The sequence below is a fragment of the Erpetoichthys calabaricus genome, chromosome 17, assembly GCF_900747795.2.
Source record: "Erpetoichthys calabaricus chromosome 17, fErpCal1.3, whole genome shotgun sequence".
Taxonomy (NCBI): Eukaryota; Metazoa; Chordata; class Cladistia; order Polypteriformes; family Polypteridae; genus Erpetoichthys; species Erpetoichthys calabaricus.
In genome coordinates, this window is record NC_041410.2 from 41,078,269 (window position 1) to 41,102,644 (window position 24,376).

At 34.7% G+C, this 24,376-nt stretch overlaps 1 long non-coding RNA gene across 2 annotated transcripts in view; it reads left to right on the forward strand.

Annotated features, from left to right (window-relative positions):
- Positions 1–24,376, forward strand: part of LOC114667622 (uncharacterized) — a 50,527-nt gene that overhangs the window by 12,475 nt on the left and 13,676 nt on the right. For both annotated transcript variants that reach the window (XR_007933734.1, XR_007933733.1), the window contains exon 2: positions 6,524–6,572. This is a non-coding gene — a long non-coding RNA (uncharacterized LOC114667622). The remainder of the gene's footprint in view (positions 1–6,523; positions 6,573–24,376) is intronic.

The window sequence follows — 24,376 nt, forward strand, 5'->3', positions numbered from 1 at the left end:
TCTGGAGGACCCAGTTTCTCCAGTATAAAGCCATATTTGTTTGCGGTTACACAGATTGTCACACTTAAATGTGGGATTGCAGGTGATGAACTATTATATGTCATTGAACAGGCAGAAATTCCTTTTCTGTAAATAATTAAGGCCATGTTTTGAAAGGGCACATCACAGACACTAAAAAGTCTCAGTTAACAGTTGTTTCCAGGTTTTTCCAGGTTATCAAACTACAAATCTAGAGCAGTTCCAGCAAAGAGTTTATATATTATGAAGTCTGGAAATTGTGGAGTTTTAAACAACCAAACAGTTTCATTTTTTCACATGAACACACTAATGCAGCTCCAGCAAATATCTTTCTGGATATTGCAGAGATTCCTTTTCTTGTTCTCAACATTAAAATATATATATATATATACGATGGCACTGCAGCATTGCAAAATGCCATAAATGCCATATTGCAATGCTACATTTGCAAAGTATAACATTCCATGAATTAAGTTTACATTTCAGCTGAAATATTCTGTGACTTTGAGACCAAGCAGAGTGCAGTTCCCCTGCAGTTAATAGGACTTTTTGATCATTTTAGTGTATTAAGCATATTTCAACACTGTTAACACTGAAAATGTCAGCAATTTCTAATTTTAAATTGAGCCTGTTGTCTAGTGTCAGGTCTCTTTAGGATCACTGGTACATTCAGCCATGTAATATCTCACCAGAATACCTCTGCAATATCATTTTAGGTCTTAAAGTTGCCCAGTAAATGAACTCAAGAAATATATTGCTTTATAACCGTCCTGTAATTAGAATTTGTGGGAAAATGAGCCACATGGATAATTCATCAGGTGGTTGTGGTGTGTTGACATTGAATCCAAAGTTTGCGTTTTTCTCCACCAGTCTTATCAGGTATCACCTTATTATAATTACACTTAATTTGGTTATTACAATGCATATTGAACTTAAAGATGCACACTTGTCACTATCTGAAACTGCAGATTTATTCATACTTTGTAAAATGTCTTTACTGCACATGATAAAATGAATTTATCGATAATGATTAAATAAGCTGTTTTAGCCTAAATCTGACACACTTGCGGCTCTGAATAAACTTTTGCCTCATCCATTATTGTAGAATGCAATTATTGTTTAAGTTTATGTTGGTATTTGCTAAATTCATAGATAGCAAAAGTAAAAATGGAATGATTTGGAATCATTTCCCAGGTATGACGAGAGCAATGCAATTAAGAAAGCTGCTCACCATTTTTATACCTAATTCTCTAATAGCTTGTCTAGTATAGTCCTGTTTATGGCTAAGCTCTTTACTAATAGTGAAAGGACTACAAGAACAAATGCAGAAAAATGTGTGAATGAAAGAAAGGTGACATTGCTAGTCTGTCAGTCATACGTAAACCCATTCCATGGATTGGATATAGGCCACTGCATTCAACCATTGCTTGAAACATCCGTAATTAGCTCATCTATAGTATATCCTAATATATATGAGTCAACAATTGAATTGATAAACTTTTGGACAAATTGTGTACAACAACCAAAAAAAAAAACTCTGTAGCAACTGCAAAATATAAATCTAAAAATTATACAATGATGGAGTTAAGTTTTTGATAAAATCACTGAGACCAGCACTCAAGACTGTTCATCAGCAAGTTTTAGCTGCTTTTGAGACTTAATTTCTTGGTTATCCAGTGGTCAATGTCATTTAAAACTACACAGATAAAGTGTACACATCCATGGACAGTTTATCCCAAAGGTTTTTTGGTTTCTTTGTTAGATTTAGATCTAGGTTTATTTCTCTATCTTCATCTTTCCTTGACATTTATATGTATTCATTTAGCAGTCTCTTTTATCCAAAGAAACTTACAAATGAGGTCAACATAACTGAGTCAAAAATCTGGTATGGTTCATTTTGAAACAAGCATTACAAAATTGACTGAAACAAATGAAAAGTCCTCTAGATATTATAAATTAGCAACTACTAAATAACTATAAAATGGTTGACATCACTACTATAACACAAACCCCTCAATCTAGCAGGATAAGAAGATCTCAAAGTTGTATTGATAGCATTGCTTATGATAAATGATTTTATACTGCGTTTGTTCATGTAAAGCCATTCAGAAGTTTTCCAGCTCCAGGTCTTATAGGTAACTCTTGCAGTTGATGATGTAAGGTTTGAGAATTGGCCACTGTGTCTTGTAGCTCAGTGTTTCAGCAGCATTACCTCAGGGCTCATTTATTTAGAGAAAACAAAGTAGGGGACAAATGTTTAATGTTTACTGTGCTAACTAGGAGCGTACATTACTGCACAGTGTCTTTTAACAGAATTAGTATAAAAGAAACAAAAAGAAAGACCTGATCTGCGGAATTACTTATTTAGGTTCAAGTGCCTACAATACGCCACTGAGATCCTTAAAAACTGAGAAAGGCATTTTTTGCCAAGATTAACAGAAAACGAACAAAACACTGCAGAAGACATTGTTTGTATTGTCAGCCAGAATCATCTGACAGCTTTTGATTATTAAAGCTTAATTTGTTTAGCTTCATGGTGAAATATTCCAATGTATATTTCAATTATTATCAATTCCTAGTTTACTTCTACTTTTTTGTCATTGATAAGCTAACTTGGCATTTCGTATATTTATAATAATGCTCCAACTGTAAATCTTGAGTAAAAGCCTATTCTTCCATTTGTTATTCTCTTTCAAAGTTGTATAAACCTTACCGATTTTTTTTAAGAATGTTTGCTGTGATGGACGCTGAAGATCTGTTTTAACTAAATGATTATCAGTAATAATGTAAGGTAAATTGATAAACAGATAAAGTCCCACCAGCAAATTAAAACATGTCAAAGGTAATGTTATTACATTATACGTAACATTTCTAAAATTGTCTTTAAAGTACATTAAATACGTGCAGATGATTAACGGTGAACACAATGAAATAACAAGAGAAATGCTGGGTATTTAAACACAAAAGAATTTTATTGAGTAATCAAATGAACACACACAGACATTCACAGATTTATCAATATATATATATATATATGTAACCCCCTTGCAACACCCTTCCATTATCGGTATGCAAGGTCCTGAGCTCTTTTATAATGGTGTCGCCACCTCTATGGTGGGAAGGTACACAATCACCCACCTTCAACCTTATAATCAATAATCAAATCAGTTACTCAAATATATAAACAAAACTCTCTTTACTAAATTGAAAGTGAAAGTTTTTTTTAAATTGATAATTTACAATATACACACTATACATAAAACACAAACAGTAACTTATTTATAACCCGATATATATATTGGTCCCGACACTATTGGTGAGCTCACCCGGACATATTTCCACAGTCAATGAATATTACTCAATCCGTTGGGGGCCCCAAACGTAGCTCGGGTGCGTAGTGGCCAAACAAACAACACAAAAACTGGCCCCTTCACTTGAGAATTTACTCAAGCCACTTTAAAACAAATAAACAAAAAAAACACACCGACCTTGGTTTTATATATTCCTCCTTCTCCCTCTCTCTCAAACACCCTCTTTACTCACTGATCACCATTTCTGCCTTGTGTCCTGCCTGCCGTCTTTCCCTTTATCAACCAACTCTTCTTTGTGTTGTAGCCGTTTGCTACATTTAACACCCTCTTTCTTTCTCTCTCTGTCTTGTTTCGGCGTTTTGCCTCAACCTGCCTCTCTTTTCTCTTTCGTTCTATTCGTCTTGTTTCAGCGTGCTGCCTCAACTCTGACTTTCTCGTTCTTTCTGTCTTGTTTCAGCTTGCTGCCTCAACCGTGACTCCTTCTAGTTCTTTCTCCGTCTTGTTTCAGCGTTGTGCTTCAACTGCGACTCTCTTTTCTCTTTCTGTCCGTCTAACTTCGGCGTGATGCCTCAAATGCGACTCTCTTTCTTTCTTTCGTCTAGGCGTTTTGCCTGAAACTCTCCTTCCTCTATTCGTTTAGGCGTTTTGCCTGAAACTCTCTTTCCTCTATTCGTTTAGGCATTTTGCCTCAACTGCGACTCTCTTTTCTCTTTCTGTCCGTCTTGCTTCGGCGTGCTGCCTCAACTACAACTTTCTCTTTCGTTCTGTCAGTCTTGCTTAGGCGTTTTGCCTGAACAGTCACTCCTTCTCGTTCTTTCTCCGTCTTGCTTCGGCGTGCTGCCTAAAACTCTCTTTCTTCTGGTCTCGGCGTTTTGCCTGAAACTTTCTTTCTTCTGGCCTCGGCGTTTTGCCTGAAGCTCTCTCTTTCTTCTCGCTTCGGCATTTTGCCTGAAACTCTCTCTTTCTTTTCGCTTCGGCGTTTTGCCTGAAGCTCTCTTTTCTTTTTCTTTCTCTCTCACCACTCCCGTTTTCTCCTCTTCGTACCGCAACTCTTCCTAACTATCTTTTTTTTTTTTTTTTTCACTCTTGCAACCCGGTCTTTTTTTTTCTGGCCAATCCGAGGACACCTACGTATACATCCTCAACTTCAATAAACTTTATTTACACAAAACTCGCAGTTATATATATATATTCCTTTTTTTTTGAAACCTGACCCAGGTTACATATATATATATATATATATATATTATATATATATATATATATATATATATATATATATATATATATATATATATATATATATATATATATATATATATATGTATATATATAACAATTCACTTCAGAAGCAAGTATCTTGTTAATGAAAAGGCAAATATTTGAAAACGTGTTTCTATTAGGTCTTTAAATGTGCCAGAAACCAAATTGTATAACAAACACCAATACAGACATAACAAACTTACTAAGTACTACTGGAGATTCAAGACAAATTGCAAGAATTAAAATGTAAACATTATTAGCCTGGCAGAACAGAGAGTAAGCAGAAAATAATGCCGAATCAGTATTGAAGCACAAATTGCAAAAAATGATAATTAGCTAGAAAACATAGTTTATAGGTAAATTGTTACCATTCTCTTATATCACTGTGTCATATAGTTGGACTAGCAGGTGTCAATAATTCTTATTATACTGGCCATTCATCCCTTGCACTATTGCTGCCTTAACATCATATGGTTTAGGAATTGATTCAAATTATCAGATGTCTGTGTGCATTTCAGACAGAGACAAATATCAGTGCAGAATATTACATTCACCATCTTCTTACAATTTGTTCTGTAAAATTCGAAGTTGTACTTTGTTCTATAGAAAGACATGTGTTTCAAAAGTTATTGTTGATCAACTTTATATTTAGAGTTTTTCAGATTTTCAATGTTATTTTTTGCATTTTGTGCATATTTGTATTATATACCTTCAGTATGTAGGTTGAGGACAACTTTCAGCCTAACATTTTGAAGCTGTTTTCTTACTATGACTGAAATCTAATATAAAACAATTTAAACTAGTGTTAATTTAAAAAAAAGAAATGCATATACAAAGTTGTTCTGCCTTTACCACAAGCACACATATACAGTATATTACATATATGCACACAGATTGTTCTGTGGTACCACGAGTAGTGTGCTGTAAATATAGAACAGTGATGTTTACCAACTATAACAGAAATTGCATTAAAGCTATTTGCTGCCACAGACACATGAAGAAATTATTTGTACATGCAAGAGAGAACATAAACTATTATGAAAAGATCAAAGGATGGAGGAAGGCTTTGTCACATTTGTAGAATTAATACAATAAACGGAGGAAATACATAAGGAAGCATTTACACGGAAATGTGTACTGTTTTTTTCTATGTATACCAACAAAGAAAACATCACATAGATTTAAAGTTTTCCACTTTTTTGCTCAGTTTGTGATTACATTTTGCATATGTTGCACATTACTTAGTGATTTTAGCAAATAGTATCATTTAATTATTTGCATATACTGAAAATGTACCCAGTGGTGTTTAAATTAATAATATACTGTGTTATATTGTAAGATGTTTTGGTGAACTGCACTGTAATTTGAAGTTTTGTAACACATTAAACAACAACAAATGAAACTATAATTTTCCCACTATATAGTTTATCAGTATTTTACAAAGTACAATACTCTTCCACTGTTATCTTAGGCATCTCTTAGTTGATATTTCTAAATGTTTGGTCTGAACCCTGAATGGAAGAATTAGAACTTCTTGCCTTCAGTAAATGAAGGAGTTTTCAAAGCAGATCATTGATTTTCTCTGTTCTTTGCTTCCTAAATATAAGATATGGAAACATCCCACTCCTTTAATAACAAAGGGCCATTGATTTTGTTAAATGTTCATTTAAATTAAGATTAAGATATTTATTATAGAAGTTATTGTAATTTCAAACTAATTTTATTCTTGATACTTATTTCATCATAAAATTAATTTAATGTTTCAATTAAGTTCTGGATATATTATTTATTTGTGTGTTTTTTTTCCCTCAAATTGTTAGTTATTTTCTAAGGTTAAAGTCATTAAATTTGATATCCACAGCATAAAGGGAATAAAATAATTAGTTTTAATAATTGGCTAAATAATTATTACTATTTTTCATGTTGTGCAGGAATTACATCTGTTTCCCAGTCTGAACTGACCATTAAGGAACTGCTAAGGTAAGCAATTATAATTGAAAGAAATACTTTGTTCATCATTAAAAAAATTATATGTACGATACTGTTTTAATGAATTTTTATGCTCCTATTTTGCAACATTTTATTTTGGATAGAATTTTCAGTAAAGGGGGCATTACTTTGTTGGATAATAAAGTTTGAATTTATCAGAATGATATTTTTTAATTTGACATAAACAAAAACAATGAAAAACGTACAATAGATAGATAGATAGATAGATAGATAGATAGATAGATAGATAGATAGATAGATAGATAGATAGATAGATAGATAGATAGATTTGTTCTATGTATTCATGTGAAGTATAGCTCAAATGACTCACTTCAGAGTAATAGATTGCAAAGGAAAAAGTCCTCCCTACCCAGATTAAAATGTAAGGCTTTTGCCATTTACTAACTAATCCAAGTACAAATTCGGTCTCATCATTAGAATGTATCTCAGAATACTCATAATGGAAGTAAAATGGTACATTTTTACATTTTATTCATACTGTAAGTGTATTGTTTCTTGAGCAACTGTAATAAAATCAGTATTATAACTACAACTATAGTAATTTCTAATTGAGTATATCTAAGTAGATGTATCACCCTGCCCAGGATTGTTTCCTGCCTTGTGCCCTGTGTTGGCTGGGATTGGCTCCAGCAGACCCCCGTGACCCTGTGTTCGGATTCAGCGGGTTGGAAATTGGATGGATGGATGGATAAGTAGATGTATGAGGCAACTATGAGTAACACTTAGGCAGCCAATCATATTGACATACTTCAAAACATCACACACAATGACACCATTTAATTAAGGTATAACAGATTTTTCTTTTATATTTAAGCATAGATGTAATTCCAGTTGAACCAGATGCCAGATACTCTATGTATGCATATTTTGTGTGTCTTTTTCCAGTTATTCAGTCACTTTTTCCATATAAGGGTGAAATCCAGCCCTTGTTTTAACTGTACAATTAGGCAGTGTCTACTTACTACCCCGCTCAAGTCCAGGATCATTGGCAAGTTCCCCAGAGGAAATCTTGCCAGCTGTTGTGGGACTGGTGAGCAAGGCAGAAGATACTGCCTGCCAAGCCTATCTCACAGTCTGTACTCAGCCATTGAAACTACTTAACCCTTGTAAGTCAGAATGTCGTCTGGGATTTAAACACCTACATGACTCATTTTTTGCATTCCAGACACTAAGTGAGCCACTGGAGACTCCAAAGATGCATTCACTCTTTAACTAGTACATCTAATCATACTGCTAAAGACTATACTGTATATCCAGAAACTTCTCTCTTTCTCCTCTGTATCCCTGTCTCCATTACCTTTCTATTATATTGCTTTGTACAGACAAGGTCTGGATTTTTGTGTTTTCTTGTACAGAGGTGCACATTCCTATAGTGTACCTACAATATATAGCTTTAGTTTATCTATGGTATATGTGTGTGTGTGTGGCAAGAGGAGCTGCTTGTAGAGAAAGGAATGGGGCTAATGGAAGTATAAAAAAAATCTGATTCTCATTTTGCACTTTAGAATTCCCCAACCATTCTTTGGCTACTCCTTTTAAAGATCAGCCTCTACTACTTTTTGGTTAATCTGTCATTTTGGTTTGTTTCTGCTGTAGTCTTTTGATACATATATTTCACCCTCAGGGAAAGAACATGGTTTTTCAACAGAGCTTTTGCTAATAGTCTAGTGCAAAGGAACACATTCAAAATAGTATTGCTCGCTAAACCGACAAACTTTATTTATCTTTAGTGTAATCAGCATTTTATACTGCAGTGTAATTAACCGTGTACTAGGTCAAAGGTATCAACAACTTGTGAAGGTAATTAGTTTATTATATTATTTTTCTTTTATGTTGAGAAATTAAGACTCTTTTAAACACATTTTGGTGTCACCATTTTGAATTTTTAATTGAAATTTAAATCTCTTCTTGGCTTAATGAACATAAATCAATAACAGTACAACACAAAAATGCAATACAGAGGGATATACAAATATACATAACCGTATCTGTACATTTTGGGGAGGTTTCCAGCTGTCACATGGTTGTCCAAAGCAAAAGTCTCACCAGAATGGCCTAACATAGGGTATTAGTTCATCGATAGCTAAGCCAAGAAATCCACCAATCCACACTGGCAAATAACAAGTTTCTGAGTATTCCACTGAGGACATTCAGGAATTGCTAGACAGCGGTTGGTCCCTTCATTTGAAGGATGTATATGTGAAGGAAGAAGATGATGATGTTCTGAAACATTTTCCCATCATAAAAGGACTGGGGGAAAGATTGAATAGCTTATCCAAGGTGACAAGTAGAAAAAGGTGTGATCATTTTGTTTAAAACAAAGAGAAGGCAGTTTGGAAGTTATTTTGTATGTCTGGTTTTTACAAAGGCTTTTCATTGAGTTCTTTAGCTTGCAGATGTAAAGTTCAATAAGATATTCCTGACCCCAAAAGTAATTCCAAAGCTTTGTGGAAAAGTAATCCTAGGATGGAGTTCAAGGCTGTAGAGTGCCAATAAATCAATGAATTCAAAAATGGAAGATGCTTTGAAGAAAGGCACATTAATGGTAAGGAGGAGAGGCCAAGGATACTGAGAGAGAAAGAAATACGAGGTGAGAAAGGACAGTAATCTGTTTAGTTACGTGAGAGAGGATAATGCTTTTTAATTTTTTCTGTCTGCATTATTTGGCTACATTGGGTTTTCTGCATAATTTCACATATTTTCAAGTAAATGATAATACCTTTGTTACCTGTTTGCATTTTCATTGTTTTGGACAGATAATAGAAGTTCAGTTAATCAAAGTGCCCCAATCATTGGATAGACAAGGTTTTTGCCAGTTTTCAAAAATCTCTGCTTGACCTTTCTGTGGTTTCATCCTTGCATGTATTGCAACTTGGAACCCAAGCTCCATAAAACAATAATATGTTCTATTAGGAAACCATGCTGTAATATAGAATTTATAACATTTCAGAGACAAAAAGAACCAAAATGGTAATCAAAAATTTCTCACAGCACAAACTCACAGGAAACTGCAACAAGAGAGAAACACCTAGCAATGTCCTCATACTCAATAAAATTCCAGAAATGCTCCAAAAGCTAAACTTGAACAAATACATGCTGACCCTCTGAGTCTGCCTTTTTGGGACTTTTTTGATGCCCTTTCTTCCAGAAGTGGTGGTCTTTCTGTTCTTTATTACTACACAAAAAAATTCCCTTTCACCTTTCTTTTGAAAAATCACATAAATTATTTTTTTCACTACCACTGAGCCTTCATGTAATTCACTTGTCAGCTATCTACTCATTGGAGACTGGGTTCAAACTGATTATAAAACCCTCTTGGAATTTTTTGTAAGGTAAGAAAGGATGTTATTTGGCACTTCTTCTAACAGCTATTTGGTTTATAAACCATAAGTCCTATTTAGCTCTTAAAGACCTATGTCTCTAAGATAGACAGCTATAAACTTTAAACAAGTAACACAATGCTACTCATTCTAGCCAGGGATTATGTGCCAGTACTTTATATCTCCTTTGGGAGGCATTGACGTCTTGTCAGCTCTTCCCAATTGCAACCTGGAATGGACAACACAGATCCAGATTCTCCAGCTAGGAACAGTTCTTGCTAAGCATTTGCTGCAGGTTTTGTAGCCTCTTGCCCACCCTACATAGCCTCACTCTATTTTGGTTAAAGGGTAAAGCACCTATGGCATGAGATAGGTTGTCTATACTCAGATGTCCGATGGGAGCTTTGTAGGGCTCCTCTACGGACACCATTACCTCTCCCCTTTGAGGGTGATTCCTGAAGATTTCCGTTCTGCATATAGTCTAGTGAAGTGCTTGAAGATGAAGTGAGCTGGACTGCAGTGAAACTATATCTGTTTTAACCTGCAATCAAAAACATTTATCAAGCAAATACCTTAATATGTAGAAACCAAATATACAGTGTATAGTGAATCCAAAATGACCAAAAATGCTTTCATTTAAGCAATAATTAGTCCTTTAAAAATGTCACTCAAGTTTCAATGAAGCTCTCTTCAATAAAAGAACACTAGACTTACTGTGCCAGAAGTTGTGAGAAGTCAGGCAAAATGACACCTTTTATTGGCTAACTTAAAAGATTACAAGATGCACCACAGGCTGAATGACACCACAGGCAGCCTAGTGTTGCACCAGCACCACCTTCACTGTTGGGTGTAATTATTGGCATAGTAGCTAGTCAAAATCGAGGTAATCAGCATAGCAAAGAAACCAGCATCAAGCAATTTTTCATCTCACAATTGTACTTCAAGTTTTGTAGCATATTGAAACATCAGACTTTCCATAGATTTCCAGAATTTATTTAACTTATTAAGTTATGTAATCAGTTCCAGTAGTCATGTTTTTCTATGGCAAAATACAGTGAGTGTTGCAAAACACACTCAAAAACGAATGCAAAAATGTTTTTCTTTGTATGTGTTTATTTGGGAGGGTCGTTTTTTAAAATAATGTTTACTTATTATAGTTAGAATGATCTCAATATACATATGAGGTTGGACATATTCACAGGTAAAAACTTTATTGTGCCCTGTTTCTTACACTGGATAGCTAGCTTGGAAATGCAGTGTGTGGTGTGGCCCCTTTGGCCTAAGTTTGATTCTTGACACAATTAGCTTCAGGATGGAGTTTGCACAAATTCATTATGTCCAGTGAGGTTTTCTCCTATCATCCAAACATTTCTGGTTAGCTGAACTGGTCACTCTAAATTGGCTTGGTGTGATAGTGCCTAAAGTGAATGCGAGGGTGTCGGATGGTGTCTCGTCTAGAATTCTTTTTTCCCCTTGTATTTGATGTTACTAGGATGGACTCTAACTTATTTCAGACCTCTGTTGAATAATGCTGGTATGGAAAGCGAATGAATTGATAGATGGACAGATGCGCTTCATTCAGAGACATCAAACTTTGCTTCTTTTCGGTGGACACAATGTCTAAATGTATAGACTATCGCTTTCAAACACTTGACATAAGACTATACTGCAACAGGCAAAGTAATTCAAAAATGAAAAAATGAATTTTTTTTGCTTTTGAAAGATGATGACTGAAAAACAGTAGCTATTAACCAAATGATTAATTTTATTGATCATGTACATTTAGCATTATTGATATATTTTATTGCATCAATAGCTGTAAATTTCTTTGAAGTATTTAGTTGCAATATTAAGTTTCAAGAAAATGGCAAACTGAAAAGAGATTTGCCTCTCTTTTGATTATATTAACCCAGTGGTTGCCAAACTCAGTCCTGGGGACCCCCTGTGGCTGCACGTTTTTGTTCTAACCATATTCACAATCAGTGATAATAACTAATCTCATTTAGTTGGCTGGTCTTTTTTTTTTTTCTCTTCACTTATTCTGAATTCAGAAAAGCACAGCAGTAAGATTTTTACATTGTAAGATGTTTAAAAATATTTCTATTTTTTGCTACAGCTTTAAATGCTTAACTCTTTTTGTTGTTTTCCTATTATTTTCCCTTTAATTCTGTGTAGCGTACTCCATTCATGTTACCCTAATAGTGACAAGTAAAAACAAGCAAAGCAGACATGAGGCGAACAACACTAAATGATGAAAGGCTGTGGCTGCTTCAGCGTCAGACCCACTAATTAGTCAATAATGGAAAGGCAGAATGGAAATGATGATGAGCATAGAAAAGTGAAAAAAAACCCAAAACATTATCCACACATAACTGCTTAATTTTTATTAAAATGTATTAACACTCTTACTTTTGTCATTTCTACATTGACCCCAAAACACAGAAACTAGGAAATAACAGCTCCCTTCATTAGGCTTGGAATCCAATTATTGGAATTGAAACAAAAACCTGCAGGACAAGGGGGTTCCAAACCCCAAGATTGGAAACCAATGTATTAGCCCATGACTGTGATGATTTAAAACTGTAGAAAATATATATAATCTCTTTTATTTATCGCATGTGTGGACTCATTAATGCGGGTGGAAGAATAGGCAAGTTACATCACATAAAATACAGAATGTCAGCAAAAGCCTATACAGTATGCCCTCTTTACTTCTGCTTATCCCATTGTTTCCCAAAAGGAGGCTGTGTCTACCTCCTCATTTATGCAAGAAGGAAGAAAACTCTGGCCTTTAATGTTTGCCTGTGATGTCCAAGCCAAAATCACCTTCACAGTGATAGTGAGTGATAATAAGCAGAGCATTTGTCTGATCAAACTGAACGCTAATATACTTGTGTTTGGGACAGTGTGGGTTAGGGATAATGCTATATTTTTTGAGTTCACTTTAAAATGCAGATTCCAGTTATATACCTCAATGCACCCCAACCATTTAGAACATTAGGCACACAGAGAATCTTGCCAGTGTGGTAACACAACAACAGGGTCAACCAAGTTCAAATGTTTCTTTTTCAGTTGGGTTTGTTCTTAGACAGATATAGCGATTGTTCAATGCATAACAGTCAAAGAGGAGAACCTGCACAAATTCCTTTCCTTAGGTATCAACAGATGAACAAACCTTCTTGTCTGAGTCAAACCAATTTATCCTTTATTATATTTCAAATTCACGCCTTTTTGTAATATGTATTCCTGTTTCCTTCAACCCTATCAAAATGTATAAAATTAAGTTGTGCTCCACAGTAATTGAAAGTTTTATAAGTAGAATGAATAGCTCCCCAGAGTCTCTAAACGGAAAATTTGACTGAGTGTGATTAGAGGACTATATCCTGAAATCTAACAACACATCGACCATATTTCTATCAAAGGTTACTCTGTGTTACAATTAAATAGTTGGCCTTTTCAAACCTACTCAGTCCAATCCATGATAATACGGGGGAGAGCTTATTACGGACAGCACTGAGAAGAAGACAGGAAACATTACTAGACAGGGTTCTACCTCATGCTCACATTTATACTGGGATCAATTTGGAATCAGCATCCACCTCACCTACACATATTTGGAGATATTGGGGTAAAACCTGCACAGATATGGGGAGAACATACAAACTGCACATATCCAGTGGAAAGACACAAATCCAGGATGCTGGATCTGTGAAGTAATTTACTGCACTACCAGACTGCTCACAAAACTGTGATGCGTGAAAGGAAATTTGAAAATACAAATGTGCAAAATGTAATTCTTAACATGTTTAGGTCAAAACTAATAATGCTTCTCATATGCATTTGCAAAATATTGGCTTTTTGGCACATTCACGATTTGTGCTTGGATGGCTGAGTATTGAATGGAGTTGACCAGTGTTTCATATTCTGAATGACTCAGTGTTAGAACACCTGTGTTTCCCTCATACATGGTGTTTTTTTTTCTTGAAATTGGGATGGCTATACCTGTATATATTGAATATCTTTATAGTTTTCACTAAACAGTTCATTTTAGGACATCTCTGTTTTTCAGTTTTTCATTATTTTTTTTTTTTGATCACAGATAAGCCCGCATTATGTATTGCTAAGTGTTTTGCCAGTTCACTCCCTTTCTTTATGGTCATTTTATTAGAATGTTTGAGAAGGACATAATCATCAAGTTGCCTTTTTTTAGCTTTGTATGGCCATTTACAGTTTTTAAAAATAAACATTTTGCCGATGGCATAGTTGGCATGCCATCTCATTTGAACTCGATTCTCAGCAAAGGTTTTATTGGAAATAATCTTTCACCACATCACATGTACAAAATATCCAGATAAGCCAAAAAAGCAAGACAAGATGTTCCTGTTACACCTACCTCTGCTGAGCTATGGCTGACAGCCCCGGACAGTACCAGTCTTGAGTAATGGAGGCCCAGTGGCAGGTGTTAATGCTATCCATTTGGTTTTAAGCTGAAAGAAGTGCGCTGAATAGGGCAGCACTCAAATGCATGCAGAGCCGTGGCTGGTGGAATAAACTCATGCAGTATACCAAAAGAATTACTGTTAATTTGAACGAAGGGAAGCGATTATATTTTAGGTTGCCATGGCATCAATGGCTTGGTAATAATGGGGCTTGTGTTTAGATTCTGTTTTCTTGCCGTTCCCCCCACAGTGTCTGCCAGCTATTCCCACAGGGCCCTGGTGGAGGAAGAAAAAAAGGGCACAGTCTGTCTGGGTTGGGGGTGGGGGAGACATTATGGGACAAGGAGGACCCACATATCAAAATGAGTAAATAAACAATAAATATGCCCTAAAACAAAGTGCAAATATATACATTTAAAAAATAAAGAAAACCCCTCAACAACCAAACTGTTCATTCTTTTGCCCCAATCTTAACCCCCTCAAGAGACGTTATACCATCTGTGCCTTCTGAGCAATTGCTCTACGAGATACGCTTGCCCGGTGCCAATGGGGACATTAAAGCTGCCAACCGCTGCTGTCATACAGCCTTCCAGATGCCATTTTGTATGCCAGAGATCTCACATGTGTGGGGGGTAGAGGTTTTGGGGGGTGGGGTGGGGGCAGGTGGCTCTGGTTGTTTCTGTGGAGGCCATCTTGAAAAGGAATCCTTACTGCTGCTTCTAAAATGGCTGTGTTGGCATAAGGTAGGTTGCATCACTGCCTTCTATGCTCAATGAGCGTAATCTCTTTCTGCAAATGTTTCCTATCTATTCCTCCCTTTCTGTCTTTGTTAATCCAAATTGTATTTTATCTTACTAATTATTAGTGAGCAAGTGTTAAGGGAGGAGTGTACATTGTGAAATAAACGAACGGGCAAAGGCAAGGAAGAATACCATCTCCCACTCACTTCTTTAATGTTTTTATTTGATACCCTTTTCTTTCATTTCTTTGTCTCCGTCTCTCTCTCTCTCAAATATGTAAGTGACCTGATAATTGAATTAACAGTTTTTCTAATTCATTCCTCCTCATGATCGCTTCATTTTCTAGGCGTGAATGGCAATTTGCACTGAATGTTTTTCCTTTACCAACCCTACCCCCTTCCAATACCATTGTCTCTGTTTTCTGTCAAATGTGCCATATATACACGTACACATGTACACTGCCTGTTTTATGCAAATCCCGGACAGCACAAATCAAATCAGGCCGTTTCAGATTTTCTTGTGTGGTTTTGGCACATAATCAGACATTGGCAAATGACAAGAAATTACATTGCCAATCTCAAAAATATATAATTTAAATTAAATAAAAATGAACCTGTTCAAAGAGTAAAGCTTTCTGTATTCATAATAGCTCTACTTCAGTTTGTCCATATGTCTTTTAATATAGTCCTTAAAATATAACATAAAACCAAATACTCAATGTGAATGCTTCACATTCAGGCTGGTCTTGTAACTGTTTCAAATACATTAATAAGAGCCAGCTAGCCATAAGCCTAAAAACAAAGGTGTTTTTTTTAATTTTTAATTTTTTTATTTTAAAAGGTAGCTAAACAAAATGCATAAATAACACCTTGCATTAAGACAGCAACCATTAAGTGAATAAATTAATTTGAAACTAATTCTCATTAATAATCAAGTGCTATACCCTTCCACGTTTACACATAATTTACACTGTCCACTCATCAGTATTTGACTAGATTTAATATTCTCTAAACGCCTAATAGTTAATTTAAAGCAACCTTTTTTAAAAATTAATTTTAAGGTGAATTTAGAAAATAAATATTAAAAATTAGTCTGTGTACAACTACATTTCCTGCATTGCTTTTGCACAAATGAATCTGCAGAACTGGATTTGAAGTATCAAGGTACAGCATTAATAATAATAATAATAATAATAATAATTCATTACATTTATATAGCGCTTTTCTCAGTACTCACAATGCTTTGCATCTTGCTTCTCGTTGAAGTACAGCTTAATTTAAAAACAAATGCATAACAAAAAATGAATACATGTACTTAAGCTAAAGTGAATTAACAATTGCTACAGTATGCATTTATTAAAGTGGAAATCTGTGAAATGAGAGTTCTGTATACATATAGACATATATACACTGTTTTATATATATATATATATATATATATATATATATATATATATATATATATATATATATATAGCAGCTATTTAGCATTGAAATTCTTAAATCATTTCAAGCCACAGTATTCATGTTAATTAAAAGCAAGCTATACTATATATATGTATATAAAACAATACAGTACATTATATATTGTTGTGCTATATAATAATGCGAATTATTTGTTACACAATTTCATTTCAACCTGTGAATTAGAGTGTGGAGCAGCATTATGAGAAAAGATGTTCAACTGAACAAAAACTCCCAATCATAATTGGCTGCTGTGTTACTGTGAGGAGTTTTACTTTAAGGATTAGCATTACATTAAAGAATAAAATGACCTCCACCCCAGGTACTTCATATGCGGGGTGTGCCTGCATCTATGCTCAAGCACTGTTCACACAACCAAATATAGTACTCTGTCTTTAAATAGGCCTTTGTTAACCAAGTGCCAAGAGAATTCTTAACAAGCCTTAAACCTCCTTAATTAAGCAAAAGGCATCAATCCATAAGGTCAGTCATAAACTCTCCTTTAGAAAAATCAGCAGACTCATCAACGTCCACACCCATTTTAAAATGGTATTACCACAGTATTGAAATATTACAAAAACACTAGGCTGGAAATAATTCATTTAAAATAATTTAATAAAAATTCAATTCATATTTATATACAGAAAGGATGACAATACATGCTTTAGATTTTTAAAGCCCTTGCCTAATCCATACTGTAAATTTTATATTGAATAATGAGTGTTTAAATGCCCTTTCAGTATCGTTATCAACAGTTCACTCAATTTTGCTTCAAAATATCTCAGATATAGCAATGCTTTCTGTCATATGTGTTTAGCACTTTAGCCACTTCATGGAAAAAAAAAAAAAACATCTTCTAAAACGGAATACAGTACTGTACATAACTGCAAAAATTTGCACACTAACTGCATTCTCTCAGTTATGACATATAAAAAGAAAGAATGTAGAGACAAGGTATTTAGTATCTTTTATTATAATATCAAATAAGCCAGTACACAATTACTGATTATAATGTGTTTCATTCAGTCTGTAACATTCTGGAAAGCAACAATAGTTGTCATATGCAAAAGAATTTTTCGTTTATGACATAATAAAGCTCCTAATGTCTAAGTCAAAAACTAGAAGACAATAAAGCAGAGGAAAATGAGAGAAATGTATTCTTATGCAAACCAAGTGTATTGAGAAATAATATTTCCGCTCACTACGGTATTTTGACTGCAATCAGATGCTATTCTGGGATATTCTGTATATTGCATAGTAGGAAGAGACTGTTTTACTTATCGTCCTTGCCACTTTATTAATTTTATTTTTAAGCAAACTGGAATCACTTGGTCAAAATGCAGGATCATATAAAGTATAACACCAAAATGAATGATATCTATGGATTGCACCTGTGCTGTTCTAAGGCCAGCACTGAGGAAAGGGGTGGCTGTGCAGAGTTAAGTGAAGCTAAATAGTAACTGGGGCTGCTTCTCGAGTGAAAAGAAAAATCACAAACCAGGAAAACATGCAGAATATTTTCTGTTCCTGATTGCGATCGACAAATTCTTGATACATTAACACATAAGTGGCTGAAAGGTCAATCAAAATGTAATAACAATCTGCCAGTCATTCATTCGAGGAACCAACCAATCGTCCAATCAATTGTCCAATCAATCAATCAATCAATCAATCAAACAAACACTGGTTATCTGAGTCACCCCTGCCATGCCATTTCAAGAACAAAGCGTATACTCACAGAAGAGGAAATCGTTGCCCCCCTACCCTGGTTCCACCCAAAAATCGCCGTTAATATTAAGTCTTCTTTTACATGAAGGGCGTTTTTATTGTTAATGAAAATATTCCCGACTCTGTTAAAAAATGCATTTTTGCTTGCTTATTGTTATTTTGCGCCCCCAATTAAAAGGGCGTTGCTTCATCTGCTCATAGCGATTACATGTGACAACACGTAGGTTTAAGACACAATAAAGCAACTGCTCCTGTTAATGAATAAGCCCAGACAAGATGGATCTCATTAACACAATTGCATTCAAACGAGCACAAGGGCAGAGCCGCACTTAAAGATACAGTAGCGCTTTATAGCTGGCATTTCACGCTGTCCTTGGCGATCACGGCCGTATTGTAAATCTACGTCAGCCATTACATTTTATACACTTTGTCCTAAAGGGGTACCAAGCCGAACAAAACACAATATCTTTAAAATAGATGTTGCCGAGTAGTTTCATATCTTCATTGTGCTAATATACGAGCTATTTGAATGATTTTTGAGGTCATTTATCGCTATAAATAGGCGAGGCTAATTCGTATCACTATAACAAGAACACATTTCGAATTCATTAAAGTTAAGAACAGTGCAGAAAACCAAATGTCATGTAGTTCCGGTTAAATCTAAACATTTCAAAATGTACTTGTTGAAATGTATTAGTCAAAATCTCTGAAATATATAAAGCCCGAACACTGAAACCGTATTTTCCACAAGGCTATTATACCTTAAGAGTGAACGAATAATAGGTAGAACTTTTCATTTGTGATTTGCTCCTTTAACGGACTGAGTATACAGTATATCGCAATTAGAGAGCTTGGCGGTTGTTAAGGGGTGTGGTCTCCAATACCGCGTTGCATTGGCCCAGGCCAGCACAAAGATCCCTAAGCCTTAATCAAATGAGGTATAATTGCTAGAAGCCGATATAGTTTAACATGTTGCTTCCTCTTTTGTTTAGACATTAATTACTCAGTTGAAAATTATTTTACATTTGGGGTTGATTGCGACACACTGTCTGTCCACTTGTGTATGGACGTTGAGCAAATAACACAATGAAAGTGAATTATTGCAGTATCCACTGACAAGCAAACAGAATGTTACCCGATTATTTAAATATTCTTAAGATAAAACAATTGGGCTAAGTTTTTTATTTAGGTTAGTGCAGTGGCAGGGAAGCATCTCCTTTTTCTTTAACAGAAGTCCAGGATCTACCAGTTCTTCCTCTTTCTTTCTGCATTCATCTGTTAAAAGAGTGTATTCTATTCATCTCATCTTTACACTTTAATGCACTTTCCAATTACCTTTACTGTTTCTACCTATCATGCATGCTCAGTGCATGCTCCGGTTTACAGTGTCGTGTACAGGTGTGACAGTTTGCTCTATAAAGGTTCAACGTTAAATAGATATTCAAAATATGTTTTAATATTTCTGTAAGAATTGAGGCATAATTCACAATAAAACAACATGAATGTATGGAAGTTAATTATAGGAAAATACCTTTTTCTTGTTTTCCTTTTCTTTTGGCAACATGTGTCTGGAGCAGAATACACAAAATATTCAGTGTATACAGGATTCTGTTGCTGTTAGACTAGAGAATCCATTTTTAATTTTTTTGGGGCATCTTGTAATCGAATGCAGATGTTTGTTGCTATTTTTAGTATTATCTAATGCACAGGAGAATTTTTTTGATGACATTTAAATGAGCATATTGTAGTATAGTAAATAAAAAAAAGAAATACAAATCTACCTTTGTGGTAAGGTTTTAATTGAACAAAGTGTACATCTGATTATTTTTAGGTCTTTGACAAGGAGTATGTTAAACATATTAAAATAAGAAAAAGATTCCAAAGCAAATGTATTCATCTGCCAAATATTTTAGGTGAAGACTGTACAAATACAGTCACACTCAAAATAGGAGTAAACTTTCAGTGTCAGTCAGTCCAGCACCCTGGCTCTCTGTTGAATAACGAAACCTCAAACCCTGGAAGGAGCCCACATAAATATTCAAAAATCCAATCTGCTTACATAAAACAGCCTTACTAGGCATATGAGCCCTGCTCCAAGCACTGTGATTTGCCAGGTCCATTAGCTTTACCATGCTGTAATTGATAAGGCAACTCAAACAGCAGTCATGTATTTGCAGTGTATCTATATCTATATCTATATCTTATATGGAACATAACATAATATTCTCAAACTCACTTAATCCATTTCAGGGCCTTGGTGGCCAGCACTAATCCTTGCCTCATTGAGTATTAGGCAGGTACTATCCCTGGACATCCATCATATAGCTATGCAGATAAATACTGAATTGTTGCCTAGAAATTGATAGAGTTAAGGATAACTGCTTTACCGCTTCAGAGGCCTGGTTTTGATTCTTGGCCTGGTTACTGGATATTTGGAGTTAGCATCTTCTCTTAACATTCACAGTGGCTTTCTCTGAGTACTGAGGCTCCCTTTTACGTTCCAGTGAGTACAAGTTAGGTTGAGAGGCAGACATAAATTGAGCATTTATATCTGTGTGTGTATATGTGCCATTCCTTTGGTTCAGGTCTTGACAGTGTGGTATATTGTAGTGGGTAAGTCTAAGCAATTTTAAATAAAAAATTGCTGGTTAGTTCCTGGCTAAAATCTAATATGTGAGCCTAAATAAGTCACTTACACAGCCTGAGCTTCTCTGTATATATAAGTAATACGTATATAGAATATTGCCTTGCTCCCTGTGCTGGCTGGGATTGGCTCCAGCAGACCCCCGTGACCCTGTGTTAGGATATAACAGGTTGGAAAATGACTGAGTGATACTGATGACTGATATATAGAATATACATATAATATTCTGTATATTCTTCTTTACATATACTCTGCATGTGTATACAGTAATTGTTCTTTCCCTTTTTGTGTGTGTGTGTGTGTGTATATATATGACTAAAAAATTGCACTAAATGATGCTCACATGGTAAAAATTTAAAAGGAACAAATTATGAAATCAATACCAACAGAATGTGAAAAATGTCTTATTGTGTAATATGATGTTTGTTTTGCTTTTCCACTTATGAATCTCTTTTATTCATCTTTATATTTATATGTTTTTATAGTGTTTTAATTTCTTACTGTTTTGCACTGATAGGATGGCATCCAATTTTGTTGTACATGTGCAATGACAATAAAGGTATTCAATAATATTCAATAGTAATATACTGTATATACTTTAGAGCTCCAGTCCTCCTGAGTGTGGGCATGGATTGGCATATTGCGCACAAATCTGCCAGGATGAGCATTTGTTTTGAACAGTTCAGTACTGGATATGTGGTTTAATTCTTTAAATATAGTGGTTTAGAAGATATCTATTTTTATGCAGTTTTAGCTCTTTGTAGTAACAAAATGATAATGCTTGCTCATTGTATGCCAAATGTAAAATATTTATTGAAAACTTGGCTGTGCTCCCTCATAGCACTTGGTGTCATCTACATCACAGTCCCCAAGCCTATCTCTAACAATATGCAATATACTAAGGAATGAAGCCAACGTGTTCATGTCACATTGTAGTGTACAGTATCATCTTGCACTGTTTACGGCAACAGAGATAATTTTATTTTTGACCTTAAATTGTGTAGTAATTCCATACACTAATGTTGACAACACCTGCATTTGAAAACAATTTAAATATAAATTTATGATTAAATCACTTTTAAAACATTAAGTGAAACAAAATTATTATTATCCTTTACTCTGAATGCTGTTTAAAAAGATCACTTTGTAAAGAGTGCAGTTTTGAATCCTCCCTTACTGTCTGTGCTCAGTCATACACAAACATTCTTGTACACACTCTAGTCTTAAATAAATGTTGTTTTTTACCCCTGGTGTTCATTTGTAAAAGAGAACAGAAATTTGACCTGCCTCTTTAAAAATGAAGCGTGCAGCTGTAACCTCTGTGTTAGTAAACAGTTGATAGTGTTCTCATTCTTTTTCTTCTCTCCATTCTCTCTTCCACAATGGCTGTATTGTGAGGGGGCCACTTGACAAAGGTCTGTCACCCCTTTCCCAGCATTGTCTGGGGTGGTGGTGATGGAAGAATGGGAGTCAGTAGAGAGGGGGGCGATCAGTAGTGAAACGGACCGGGTGGGAAAAAAACAGCCCAGACGAGACAGAGCCAGATGCCTATATTAGCGTCAAAAGCCTTGAAACTGTCTCTTGGACAACAGAGCTCTTTGTTTTTTCCATATATGTGGGGAAATGAGTACCTCTGCCCATGATAATTAATCTGTCCATTTCTGCATATGCATGTCTGATGAGCTGGTTCATATGCAGCCCACCTGATCTTTTTCTTTCTATAATTTTCAATATATGACTCATTTAAGAAGATCAGTTATAAGAAAAAGGTTACATATCTTTCAGGCTAGAAAATGAAATGTAGTCATTTAATCCATTCAAATCATGGTATCATTTTTATGTTTGATGCCAAGGGCTTTATGGGCACAGAAGAGACCATGAATTATTTTAGCATTTTTAACACCAAAGTATCATAGTTTCAGAGTCTTTCTTGGGTTTTCTGTGTCGTATTCTCTATTTAAGTCTCATATTTTAGGGCATTATCTTTGAATTATAGACAAGTGAAGTTATGATTGCGCTTGAATCTTCCAGAGATGCAGAGATAAATCGTTTGCTTTAGTTGCACAATATTGAGATCCTGTGGAAAGAGGTTATGTTCAAAGCTCAAAGTCTATTTAATACTATAATGGATGAGCTTCTCATTTATGTTGTTGCATTATGGCATCAGCAAGAAACCCAAATGTAATTTAACTTGCTATTGATAGATTATATCTCAAGTTATTTAAAACTGCAGTGTAACTTTAATAAGCTGACCTAATATCCTCATTTAGAAGAACAGCAAAAACTTGAAACTCCCCGTTCACTTGCTGGATCTCATTTATGTTCTTGGAATTATTACTACACTTTAATCAAGAGATGGCTGATTCAGAAAATATGGTCTTAAATGTGATCAGATGATGTTTGTTTATTTGCAAGCTCAAGTATCTTATTTCCCATGTGCCATTAGAAGGGTCTAAAACACACTTGACACTGAGGCATTGAAACCATGTTATTTCAGGTCTAGCGTATGTAATACACAACATATTTGTAGCTTTTGGTTTTGTGCGCACTAATTGTGAAAAGGAAGATTGACCTGATTACATGCTTCTGAAAAGAATTACCTACAAATTAAAGATGTACATAGGAGCTGTGCAGATTTTTCCTTTATTTAACAAACCTAGTGTTGCATATTATGATTATGTCCCCATTATCCAAATGATATACACTTTAGCCACAACCAATGTATCTCCTTCTTTCTTAACATAACAAAATATATCAACAAACAAACACATATTCTATCTATCTATCTATCTATCTATCTATCTATCTATCTATCTATCTATCTATCTATCTATCTATCTATCTATCTATCTATCTATCTATCTATCTATCTATCTATCTATCTATCTATCTATCTATCTATCTATCTATCTATCTATTATATTGTACAATTCATCTATCTATCTATCTATCTATCTATCTATCTATCTATCTATCTATCTATCTATCTATCTATCTATCTATCTATCTATCTATCTATCTATCTATCTATCTATCTATCTATTATATTGTACAATTCATCTATCTATCTATCTATCTATCTATCTATCTATCTATCTATCTATCTATCTATCTATCTATCTATCTATCTATCTATCTATCTATCTATCTATCTATCTATCAGTGGCTCCTTTTAAAGCATTTGTTTCTTGTATGATGCTTTTGGGTCCTGTTAGAATGAAGGTATTACAATAATACAATAGGTACAGCTTAGGTAATAATGACAAAGGTGCATGGCATGATAAAGTCCAACACCCATTAGTTAGGACAACATTAAATTATAACTGAAGAAAAATGTCATATATTTCATTAAAATATTTTAAGAAACATTCCTGTGATGAATAAATATCTGTGATTGCTTGGCAGCTTTCCCACAGCTGGTTTCTTCTTCATGCCTGATC